At 37.3% G+C, this 13,631-nt stretch overlaps 1 protein-coding gene across 2 annotated transcripts in view; it reads left to right on the forward strand.

The window, feature by feature from the left end:
* Positions 1 to 1,345: 1,345 nt before the first annotated feature.
* The window catches only part of CREB5 (cAMP responsive element binding protein 5), a 1,721,100-nt gene continuing 1,708,814 nt past the window's right edge, over positions 1,346 to 13,631 (forward strand). For both annotated transcript variants that reach the window (XM_044066812.1, XM_044066813.1), the window contains exon 1: positions 1,346 to 1,453. The gene's annotated coding sequence lies outside the window, so the exon portion shown is untranslated. The remainder of the gene's footprint in view (positions 1,454 to 13,631) is intronic.

Here is a 13,631-nt window from a genome sequence, read left to right on the forward strand (position 1 = left end):
TGTCCAGATTTTCGCAGAATGTCCAGATTGTTCCATCATCTCATAAAATCTGTGGTTTTATGGCAAATCACTGAGTAGTGACATCACTAATATTTAAGTTTCAGACTTCATATCCTTCAGAAAATGCATGATAACACAAACCCAGTCATTCTAACAACTTTTCAAGTTTATAAAGGCAATATTTAAAATATGTCTCTATTTTAGGCCATTGCCACCCATTACTTTGGGCTTTGTCTAGCTGCTTGTGCTTCGAGATTGAGAGGTATATCATCGACATCTATTTCTGTCTGACATGTACCTCAGCAGGTACAGTCCACACTCAAACTCGAGAATAAAAACTCTGAAATTTCCCAGAAAGAATTAGCTATGATAATGCGACGCGCTACAATTTTTAGCATCGTTCGTGGTACCTATTTGAAAGTATTCGACTCTTTTATTTTTTTTATTATTATTTGTTTATTGAATTTCTCTTGGTGGCGTATTTAAATATGCATTTATTTAATAAAAGCAGAATTAAGTGATTGACAACCACGTTTATAGCCCGTTTTAACAAGCTGCTCCTGCCCACAAAGAACAGAAGGTTTTCAGTGAGAGAGGAAGTTAGTGATAGTTTCTCCGCTTTCAAACAAATCAGTTATGTTGTGCTGTATAGAGATGCATGCACTTCCCTAAACCGGCTTGCTTCTAACTGCATGCTTCCTGAACTGCACAACGTTTCCATGTCAATATGAATTGAGACACGTAAATAGAACACAAAAACGGGTGACCACACATCCAGCTGTGCCCGACAGTCTACTATCTGACCCGCAGTTCGCACAGTTTAACTAACTATTTCAGTTTCACAACTACAGACTTTTATGAATTCTGTCATCAAACAAGATCTTAGAACTGTCATAAACAGTAAGTCCCTTAGGCGAGTCTCAGCTTGCACTTTCGCATTCCGGATAAACTAAGTAACAGCTACAATAAAATAAATCTGTGAAACAGTTACATAATGTAAATGAGATGGCAAACTCACAGCTGCAGAACGTCATCCTTTTTTGGCAAAACTGAAAGCATTATGGAAAAGTAGCAAGAAATGTTTTCCCTTGCAAACTCACAGCAGCAAGATGTCATCCACCAGCTTAACTCCGCCTAGATAGTCGGCAAGCTCGAGCCTGTCTCGTACCGCCCATCACCTCTCCAATGACCAGCGGGGCACACGCCCACCTACATGTGGTCTACCGTCCAGAGATTTAGCGACCCCGCCCTAAGCAAGCGCGCCCCCCTTAAACCCCGCCCACCCAGTCTACCAGCTCTGAGCAATGATTTAGAAGTTCAGGAATCCCACGTAACGTCACCCAAAGGGTGATGTAATGCTCCTCTAAATAGAATGTATTGTAATCTGCTTGCAGTCCAACGTGGTTCCTTCATACACAGATCGGTGGTCCAGCGCTGTCTCTACACTTGTTTGGTAAGTTCCTAAAAATACAGAGCTTTCTGCATGTGGAATAAAACTCTGCCTTGGATCGCATGTATTCCCGCGTCTTCTTGCTCCGTGAGAACTTTATATCTTCGCTCAGCTTGGCTGTGATGTGCTTTTGTACCCCCTGCTTTTCACAATGAGTGCTATTTCTTGTTCAGTTTAGCTGTTAGTAAACAGCATGCATTGCCATCATAGAGCGGGGGCCTGGACAGTAAGAATGTTAGAAGAAGGTGGCACGATGGCTAACTTTGTTAGTGTACATGTGTGTGTGCGGTGCTGACTTTGTTTTCCATTTAGTACTCCGTTAAAGGACTGACCGCTGTTGCTTCTTCTCTAAGGCGTTTGTAAACAGTTATTCAGGGGGCGTGTTAGCCTTGTGTCCTGAACACTTGCTACGTCCATGGAGAAGGTGATGAGCTGAAATGACTAGGTAAAGTAGACCATAATTATATACGCTGTGTGGCTGTACTTTTGAAAGTTTCTTTAATGTTGATTTCTTTCGGTTTGGCATAATTGCTCCTCGTGTCCTCACAGAGTACAGTAGAAGCCAGTGGTCAGTTATTAGTATGCCTGTGGTGTGTCCGTGTCTGTTTCCCATCACGACGGGTAATGTACAAACAGGAGAGATGCACAAATATCAGAAGTAATACTGGTGGTGACAGATTGCTCGGGTTGCTAAAAGTCGGTAATTTTGTCACGCTGTCTGCTGGAGATGGGTCCGGCGCAAGACCATGCCTAAATTGGCTTTAGGAGATATACTTTTCAGGGATGCATGTGCGTCCACACTTCATAATGTTTGGCCACGTTCCAGAGGTACAACAAACACACCAAGTAAAGTAATCCGGTCAAGAAAGATTAACTAAATAAAAAGTAAAGCACACTGCTCTGTAAGTTTGGTATGCTGTTGTAAATAGCAGACACCGAACAGCAGCAGTAGTAACATGCTTACTATTTCTGTTTGGGAAGCTTATAGGTGTTATTTCCTGTTTCGGTGATGGATTCGGCGGTGTTGGTTACTTGTCAATTAGTGAAAGTGACATTTCAACCAGAATGATGGTTTGTGCACTTGGACATTACGTCATTCTGCAGCCTAGTAAGTGTTTGATTAACAGCCTCTGATAGTGAGGGTTCAGGGCTAGATCTGCTGACGGTGCAGTCTGCTGTGGAGCAGGCACAAGACTGGGAATACACAAGTCTACATCTCGACATCTCATAAACAAGAGTTCAAGTCTTAGTAAAGAGTCACAGACTTGCGTTTTTAAATGTTCAGATTATTTTAATTCAGAATTGTAGCAGTATAGAGCTGCACATGTAAGCCAATTGTGTCTACCTGCATCCCACTGTTACTGAAATGTGAGAAGGCAGAGTATCGTGGGAAATTTATCAAAACACTACATTTATGATACTTTTGCTAACGCACGTTTTAAAAAAAATGTTATATTGGTATTGAACATGAGAAGGCCACACATCTTTAATGTTAAATCTAGGAAGAAAATAGTAAAATAAGTTGACTGTGCATAGGGGCTGTAACTGACTTGGGTGTCAAACCTGATACTTGAAGATAAGAAAAGATCCTGGCAAAAAACAACCCTGTGTTTTCTTAAAGGAGTGTGCATGGATGCATTCATTTTGTAAAAAGTTAGTTTTCACTATTTAAATGACAATAATGTCTAGCATATAGACAATAACATTATTTATTCTGTTATTTAAAGGAAATTCACACATTTAGACAGTGGAAAAAATCCACAATAATGGCTTAAGCATGCATGTGTATGCAAAATAAATATTGTTTCTTATTTATATAAAATCAGAGTAAGGCTGTCCAGTGTTGTCAGTTTACTTAAGATTTGTTTAAGCTGCTGCTGAATTATACAGATAAGCACACTTTATGCAAAAGTCCCTTACTGATGCATTATTTTACCATGTATTTATTTCTATGGAAGTGGTGTCAGAATGAACTTGTCAGGGGGAGCCTATTTGCAGATAAATTCAAGAGATTTGATTGCCGTATAAAGATAAAAATAGCAGATGTATGGCATATACAGTATTTGCATGTTACAGAAGCTGGTAGAAGACTGAAGACGGAATGCAATCACAGACATAAATTTATAGGATACAAGTGTATATATAATTTGGCTCTAAGTATATTTTATGCAAAAGAAACTAAAATAACTCAATTTAAAAATAAGAATGAAGGAGTAAAGACAAAGTGGATAGGAAGCAGTAAGGAGATGCAGTCTTAACATATTCTGGTTTCCTTTCTTCTTTTTGTTAGATCATTTTTTAACTTTCTTTTCTTCCATTTACATTTTCCTTATATATTGTCCATTTATTATTTAGAATTTTAGTTCCTTCACATATGAAACATATGGAAGCAGTAATCTCTTGAACATATGAAGTATTTTGTATTTTTGATTTCCCACTCTTTGCTTTGATCACAACCACTGGGATGGGACGGTATGCTCTGGCTAGGCATATTATGCTCTGTCGTACCTGTCTGAATGCAGCTTGTACTGTGATGTCACTAAAAGACAGTTTCGCACATATAACACCAATGTGATGCAGATGGAAACTTTCACTGAAACCATAACACATTATTAATTGCCCAGGAGTATTAGGGAATAAGGAATGTGTACAGGACCGAGCAGAATTTTATTTTGATTTATTTTGATTGTGTTGCGAAATTAGGGAAGTTCAAGTGCAAGTGGGTTACATGTACTAGAAAGTCTGAGAACTGCTAGGAATCATGATTTTCTGGCAAAATGTACAGTGCTTTAAAATGTACTAAAACTTTGTGACTTATTTAATACAATTAAAGAAGTGCACACATACATATGCAGATTTTGTAAACACATACTAGTGTGTGTATGTGTGCGTGTATATATATGTGTGTGTGTGTGTGTGTGTGTGTGTTTGTATATATATATATATATATACACACACACACACATTCATAGTAGTGTGGGTGTATGTGATGTGTGTGTATGTCTGGATCCACTTTACAAACAAACCTCTGGTCAGTACTTTTAAGTTCTTGTGAAGCAGCTATCATTTTCAGAGAGCAAGAGGCCAATAACCTGACTTTACATCTGTCAGGAAATAAACATAAGCCATTTGTCTTACTTTTTATCTGTAAACTGAAATCGTCAAGTTATTCACAAAAAATGTTGTTGTTGCTGTCTGCATTAACTGTTAATTTTGAACAGTAAGTAGTAGAATGTAAATTTTTGCATTTAAGGACAATGAATTAAAGTACTGCATTTTTATGTCTATATATGCAAATTATATATATATATATATATATATATATATATATTGTCACATTTGACATTGCATTTAACTTGCGAAATGTGGGAGAGAGAGAGACCTAAATGTACATATTTAGTCTGAAAAATGAAGTAAAGCAATCTGGTGCATTATACCGACAGAAAAATAATTCTTTTAACTGAGAAATTATATTGATTTCATTGTCAGGTTTAGTATAAGAAAGAGTTACTGTAGCTGCATGGCTATTGCTTTTAGGACTACTATGGAATATAGAAGGCAACAAGATCTACTTTTACTCATCAGTTCCTTTTGATAATAATTTAAAGTGTATGTTTTAAAATATAGTATTTTTTATAGTATAGCTGTAGGAGAAATGCTTTTGTTCATTCAAAATATTGTCCCCTGATAAGTTTTCTTTAACTTTCAGCTTGTGTTCACAGTTACTAGGATTTCAGAAGATTGGCTTCTGTACTGTCCAACTGATGTTGAAGTAAAAAGCAAATATCAGAAAAACATGAAAAGTTGTCTGTCTTTGTACATTTCAGCTAGTCTTGGGAATTCATGGTACACAGAACGGGAGAGGGATTTACAAACTGATATGCATTTTGATAATTTTTTTATCCTCACGAATAACCAGACAGATATTCTAGGCATACCTCTCAACTGTCCCTGATTTCCAGGGATGTCCCTGATTTTGATTAAAATTTAGCTCTGTCCCTCTTAATCCCTCCTAAACCTGCTGACTATTAGAGGAGAGGTGATGAATTGTACCCAATAAATAATGGCAGTAATTAAGTTATAGATTTATTTTATTTCACAAAATGTATATTAATTAACATTCTTTTATTCTGTCAATGTCTCAGGTTAATAGTATTAATATTTAAAAAAATGTCCCTGAATTTTTTCCGGGTTTGTCCCTGATTCTGTTGAAATTTGTCCCTGATTGTTTGAGAGCTATGATTCTAGGTTCTGATTTTATCCTATATTGCTGAATGTATAGTTGCTGGACTTAGTAGCACTGTTGAAAAAGATAGCTTTTCTTTTAAATTACCTTCTATTTTAAATTCAAATTACAAAGATTTCTATGCTTCTTAAGCATCGAAGCAGTATGATTTCTGCAGTTTTGGCTGGCATGACTGCATGAGATTGCTGAGTGGTAGTAACTGCTTGAAAATGTTGGGAATCAGTCAGTTCTAAAAGGTGATCACGTATGTGTAGGTCAGGGCTACTAAAAATCTTTGCTCAATAAATGTGTGTACCATAGCATGCATATGTATATAGCCCTGTCTGTATGAATGTGTGTATGTGCATGCATGTACATATATGTACATATATATAAATATATATAGTTTTATTTATTTATACATATATATATATATAAATATATATATATATAGATTGTGTGTCTGTATGTGTATACATATATATATATATATATATATATATATATATATATATATATATATATACATACACATATTGATTTATCAAAATGCACAAGCATCAGCACTCAGATCATGATACTGGCATTTTGAAAATCAACATAAAAAAACTGACAAATCTGAAAAAAAATCCCATAATTTTCTTTTCATCACCAAAACCCCACTACACATTCAGACATAACTTGTCTGAGTAGTGGTAGAGTTATGAAACATTTTTTTTTCCTAAGGTAAAGTGCAGGGTTAGGGAAGGCTGTGGGTTAGGGTTTGCATGCATTAATGAGGTGTTTTTTTTTTGGGGGGGGGCTAACCCTGTCCTAACTTACATCCTATCTTAGAAAATACTTTCCATAGCACTGTCGTGGCATACGTCACTTGGGGAAACACAAACACCAACACATATGCACAACACAAAGTTAGTTCCCTTCCTTAGTCCTTATTCTGTTCCTAATCCTCATACAAATGCACAGACATTCCCATCCCTAATGCTGAAACCATAATATTTGAAAGATTTTCCCAAACGCCCACTTATGTTATGTTCAATTGCACATGTGTATGCATATATATATATATATATATATATATATGTGTGTGTGTGTGTCTACATGTGTGTGTAGATGTATATGTATGAAAATAGAGGTACAACTGCTGAATCCTACACAAATACACTTTATAAGCACTTACGCGAGTGCATGGATCATGCTATCCTCCAAAAAAAAGGAAGCCAATCTGGTGGTCCCCTGCCATAAACAAACTCTACAACAGAAGAAAGAAACTGTTGCAAAAAAGAGTAAAATCCCATGATTGGAGGAACTCCCTGGTCAGCCTCAGTAGAAAGCTGAGATCCATCATAAAATCCTCTAAAGCTAGTTACAAAAACAAAATCGCCACTGATTCTAAATACAACCACAAATCATTCTATAGCTATATGAAGAATCTCAATGGCAACACTCAGATCTGCTCTGAGTTACAGCACAATGGCACTAAATATACAGAACCAACTGATATTGCCATCATCCTGGCAGATAGGTTCTGTGCTAACTTTACTCCCCTCTCACTCCCTAAAGGGCCCATCTCTATATCGGAAGAATGCAAAATTCCTGTAATCACGGCTGCACAGGTAAAAATCATACTCTCCAAAGCCAAGAACACAGCATCCATGGGACTTGACAACATCCCAGGTTGCGTTTTACATAAACTGCAGAATGAACTGGCACCCAACCTAAGCACCATGTTCAATCATAGCCTCACCTCAGGCTTTGTGCCCACTGAATGGCGTACAGTGATGGTTATCCCACTCCACAAAGGGGGAGCCACCACAGACTCAGGTATCTACCTCCCCATTAGTCTAATGAGCCTGGTCTGCAAGGCCATGGAATGTATCATCATGGATCTTATACACAAAGAGATTGGTAATCTCCAAACTCTGGAGCCCACCCAGTTCAGATTTGTAAAAGGCAGATCATGTCTCTTAAACCTGATAGACTCTTTGAAGCAGTCACCAGAGTCGTAGACGAGGGTAAGGTGGTTCACACATCCTATCTAGATCTCGCCAAGGCTTTTGACACCATACCCCACTCTGGAATTATAGATAAACTCACTAAACTAGGTATAAATCCCTGTGTCACAAGATGGGTTGCCAACTGGCTCACTGACAGAACCCACAGTGTCTAACTCCAAATCCGACTTCAGACCAATGACAAGTGGAGTACCGCAGGGTTCAGTCCTGGGTCCTCTCCTGTTTGGTATGTACTTTTCTGAAGTACAGGCTAACACGGAAGGTCTTTGGCTGACGAAGTTCGCAGATGACTGCAAACTAGGAGCCATAATCGAAACTCCTAACGATGTGGACATCCTACAAAAGGGCCTCATGGAGACAGATGCCTGATGTCAGAGCTCAATGCCAAAAAGTGCATTGTCATCCCCTTTGGTAAAAACTCTGTACCCATGAGCTACCACATAGGTAGTAGTCTACTTAACACTGAAAGTGTTGTAAGATACCTTGGGACACAGGTAGACAGTAGTCTCTCCTTTGATAATCACATTGCTACAGTAGTCAGGAAATCCTTCTATGTGGCACACCTCATTTACAAAAGGTTTCTCATCCAGGAAAAAAGTGGTCATTGTTCCCCTCTACTCATCACTCATTAGACACATAATAGAGTACAACGCCCTTTTTGGTATGTACCTCACAAGACATCTACAACAACTGTAAAGCCCATAGAAATACCTCACAAAGAGGATTACCGGCCTCAAACAGATGCCTTATGCAGACCGTCTCAAAAAACTCAAACTTTACTCCATCACACATCGCCTGCTCAGAGGCGATCTCTGCCTAACATACAAAGCTATAGCAAACCCAGAGCTTTTGGATATGCTCCACTTAAATAAATCCCAATCCCTCAGAGCTACACACTTTAGGGACCTAAATCTTGTCACTACAATAAACAGAACATGCTGGAGGGATAGATTCCTGTCCCAGAGACTTCCCATACTCTGGTACAAACTACCTGTCTGTATCAAACAAAGCTCTATATTAGCACTCTTCAAGAAAAATCTTGATGATTAAATGGGAAATAGGAAATTCACCACAGGGATCACCTCTGTGGCTCTGCTCGACAGGGGCACAGGAAAATAATTTTCTTGGGTGGTGAAAGCCAGGGTACATTTTTGGCTAGGCTTATAGAGGCCGTAGGGCCAATAGCCTAGTACCTACCTATGAACCTATAAAAGGGCAAGGAACATTGACCAATCAGATTGCTAGTTGTCTGTGTACCAGATTTATTCCTTCACAAGGGAGAAAATTGCTACAGTACACTGAGAGTTCACATTCAGTCACAGATCCCTTCTTCCCCACAGGCTTCAAAGTCCAAGAAACTGCCTCTGTCATGATAAAGTAATTTATCAGGGAAACACTGACAAATGCATAAGTAGTAGAAAATGAGTAAATAAAAACAAATCACCAGAAACACACTCCCCAGCCCAGATACATCACTAAATGTGCACAGTGGTAGCCTCAGGCTACTTTACTTGCTATCTTGTTAGGTTATGATCTGGGCACAGTACATCCCTAGTGGGGCATGTAAAGATAAAATAATACCAATACTTTTTCACTCTAGCCCTGCCAAACCAGATCATTGAAATTTTAGAAGTGACATCTACTGTCTCCATAGCCACCAAGCCACTTAATTGACTGTGCACATCTCAGATGCCCGGCTTTGATCCACTAAAGAAAAATACTGGCCACAGTAACATGTCAGCTTACTTTTATCTTACCAGATCTCTGGCTGTTTAACTATGATTAAACCATGATTATGCAGCAGTGGAAGACATTTTATTTCATCTAAGGAATGCCTCTGAGTCCACCAGTTATAGTCAGTTTATTGCTAGGTACATGTTAAATCTCCAAACTATGAGCAAATATAATACATATATTCATAACATATATTATTTCACACAAATTCATACTAACGCTGTCAGACTAGATCAATGAAAGGTTAACTGCAGTCAAACAACAGTAAAACCAGTCACTTTTATATACAGACTCCAGTGGACACTGACATTCTGATATGATTTTTGCAGATAATGAGATCATTTATCTTGAACAGAGGAACACAGATGTGTGTAAAATGCTTTTGGATAAGCAGCTGCTTAGAGAGAGAGAGAGAAGCGGGGGGTTTCTCACTCAGTACTCAGAATAAATGATAGGTAAAGCTAAATGTAATAGTCTGAAATCAGCCACACTTAAAACTTCAGTGCATGTTTCATTTTGCTTTGATGTCTTGCCAGATAAATCGCTGTATGAGTGTATGACTAAAAAAAAGATGTGATGCAAATTTAGCATTAGTCATGGTTCACTGTAATGGTAACTGTTATAGTTTAGTTTACCTTTAACTTTTGACTCCATTTGCTTGGTTCTGAGATGCTTCTGAAGAAAAAAACATTATTGACATATTAACTGTCTCTACGATAAATGACTTAGTATATGGATAAGTAAGCAGTTATACTGACAGGTTAAACAAAAATTAGTTGACGTGTAGATAAGTTAGAAGTCAGAATAACAGATAAGTGTATGCATAACAGATGCGCATGTCTTGAAAAATAATGCAGTCTTTTCTTAAAAGTTGTTTATTGCAACCAAACACTTTTTCCTCAACATTTTCCGTATGACAAAGGCAGACTTTAAGAATATGAAGGCTAACATTTGAAAAACATTCCTTGCCTGAGATGAAAGCCCTCTAGTTAGAACTCTTTATTCTGAATTATAATGAAAATGTTGATCTTCAACTTTGTAGAGGATAACATTACCTCATTACAGTGTTATTGCACTATCATAAACTGACTGCTTCCAAACAGAGTCATTGGTTTGGCATTTTGTCTCTTTTCTTATTTCTTAAAAAGCCAGAAGTGGTTGTGCTAGTAGTGTCCTCGCTGTCTCCTTGAAACTGTCCTCCAACATTTTCATGTCACATGCAATGCATAGTGGGAGCTATAGTGATGATTTTTCAGATTCCACTATGTTTTTATTGACACTGAATTATACAAGAAACAGTGCCATTTGTTGAGTGAACTTACAGTGTTGTTGGAAATTGTGATATCTGTTCAGACTTCTTCAATTAGTTCTGTGAAATGTGTGTAACTTTTGAGCTATATTTTGTTTAGTTTACTTTAGAATGCACTGACGTTTTAGGGTACCAAAAACTGAAAAAAAGTTGCAGCTTCAGTTCTAAGAATATCCCTGATTTTTAAGTCACAGCACAGCTGCTTGTACAAAGATCAAAATTAATAAGTAAAACTGAAACACTAGCTCTAAGGTACACATTTCCCAAGAGTGTAGCATCACTCCTGAATCTGGTTAAAAAGAAATAAAACAAAATGCAGTTAGATTGTGACACAAATTAAGGGCAATTTACAGAAACAAAAGTGCCAAAAACTCTGATCAGGGTAGTAAAAAGCACCCACAAAGGTAAAAAAATAACTTCACAATGAAAGTCTAAGCCTAAACCCCACAAACAAGAAATGAAGCAGCCTTGGAAGGGACAAAAAGTGAATACGAGAAGGAAAGACCATCTGCTTCCACAGCAACAGAAAACAGAAAGTCATCCACTCCAACCTAGGAGTCAGATACACACACACACACACACACACTTTCTCATATATGCAGTAGAATGCCTCTGCCAGGCATTTTTGGCTAAACAGGTTAAACTTTACAGTACACAAAAGTAAAACTGTGCATGTAGGCAAGTGCATAGTAAAACAGAAGTAAAATATATGTGAAATTACCAAAGAAACTCAGTTAAATAAAGGCACTAAGTACACAATCAGCTGAACCAAGTTAAGTTTAGACAGTGGGGGCTGGGGTTCAGTTCTTAAGCTGGCACCAAAATTGTTACCCTTGTGAATATTTCTGAGGCTGCAACAAACATGCCGTTAACTAAAAAATAATTGAAGGAGGGCATTGCAACTTACATATATGTGCATTTCAGTTATTGGAGTTCCCACCAAAATAATTACTCTTGTGAATATCTTTGGTGTGTGTTGCATTGAAAACAGTGTACAGATTTGTGAAACAGTGCTACTGATAAGTAAATCCCCTCATCTAGACTTTTTTACCTGTCAGTACTCAGCTGAGGTGTGGTGTAATGTTCGTACCTGTTTACAAATGGAACTGTGGAATAGCACACAACAATTTGACAGAAGGTTCCTGTTGTTGACCATTGCATGAAACTATGGGTCATCTTAAAACTCTTTCCTTTTCTTAAAAATTGTATACTTGTATGCAGATTCAGTGGTAAGGAAAAAAACGAAAAATGCTATACTGTTTGTTGAAATGCTTACTTCTTAAGGCAGTTGCTTTGAGGCTGTTTGTCCCTTTTGTTTTCTACTTGGGGAAACGTGTCTTAAAATGTTGTCCAGTAGCAGGTAATACCTAGCATATTTTCACTCATTTAATTTGAGTCTAAAGTACTTGGCACACTGATGACCTATGCAACAATGGCATCTGTCTGTTTTTTTCTGTGAATTTAGTCTGGTATTATTGAGAGAGGTTTTAGGCTTCGTACTGTATACTGAGTACAACAGTGGCTGTTATTTTTCTTAGGAAATTTGCACAATTTCCATGCTGCCTTGCACTAAGGATGAGTGCATTTTAGAATTCTCATCATTACTGGTACAATTTTGGTATATGATAAATGTAGTTTTGGTACTGACTCTGCTGATAAAACATGAACATCAGGGTGACATTATGTGTGTTTAAGGCACAACAGGGCATGTAATTAAGAAGGCCTGCAATCATGTGTCTCAGGTGTCTTGCTGATCCACATAATAAGTGAGATTATTGCGTATAATTACTCATTCCTGAGGTATCACATTGCACATGAAAGAGCTTCTAGAAGATAAAAGGTGAGAAGCATGTTGAGAAAATGGTGCATTTGGGCATCATCTAAGAAGTAACTATATCCTAAGGGGTAAGCAGGTCAAAAGTTTAAGCCATAGTACTTTTTTTGTATACTGAGATAATTTGAGGATAGAATGTTTATTAGCCAGTCACATCTTTTATTTTCTTTTTCCATGTTAAGGCACTAAATGGTTAGATTCTGAATTGTATAGACTTTGGTGCCAGTCTTATGCCAATGTTAGCTATAAATTAATGTAATAAAAGTTACATGTACATCAGTAATTCCTAAATGATTATTTACTGTCTGAATATATACTGTAGGATAAATAATATTCAGCTGTGCATATCTATGAGCAATCACTTTTGTGTATGTAAAGTACATTAATTTAAGCAATATATACAATAACTAGTTGTAGCTTAAATTACTGAACATAATACTGAGAATTCTTGAGATGTGTAAGGATTTTAGAAATATGACACGTTGCCTATTTTCTTGTGTAGTAAATAATGGCAAACTATATTTTTCCTGTATGCTATAAATGACTATTCGCTTCGGTCTCTGTCATTATTATGCTAAGGCCCTGTTGTGACTTTCTGTAAAGATTTCACAAACTTATTTATTGGAAAAAGAGTTAAAACAATTCTGTGGTTAAATATTGAGAAATAAATGTGATTCTGGAAACTTGCAGCATACTACTTTCCCTGTATTACTGCCACTCTTTAATGTTACACAAGCTATAATAGTCATAAAGGAGGGCGCATTACCAACTGTTCTGGTGCCGATTAAGTGCTGGTTTAATTCAGGTGTTGCATGAATCTTGCTAGACTTGTAGTACCTGATATGAGGAAATTCACTGGCACAAGGGTCAGTTCACACATAGTGTTGTGAATAATTTTAAGTCTTGGATAGACATCTTGCTATAATAAACCACATGGTCATATATGGAGTCATAGACACCGTAAACAAGCAAGGTCTCATGTCTCATTCTGCCTGCCAGTATGACTGAGTAATACTGTTATGTTTCCCAAGAAGTATGCTGGTTTTCTTTTCTCCTGATACCTG

Source organism: Protopterus annectens, chromosome 3.part1, assembly GCF_019279795.1.
Source record: "Protopterus annectens isolate FY-2018-M chromosome 3.part1, PAN1.0, whole genome shotgun sequence".
NCBI lineage: Eukaryota > Metazoa > Chordata > Ceratodontiformes > Protopteridae > Protopterus > Protopterus annectens.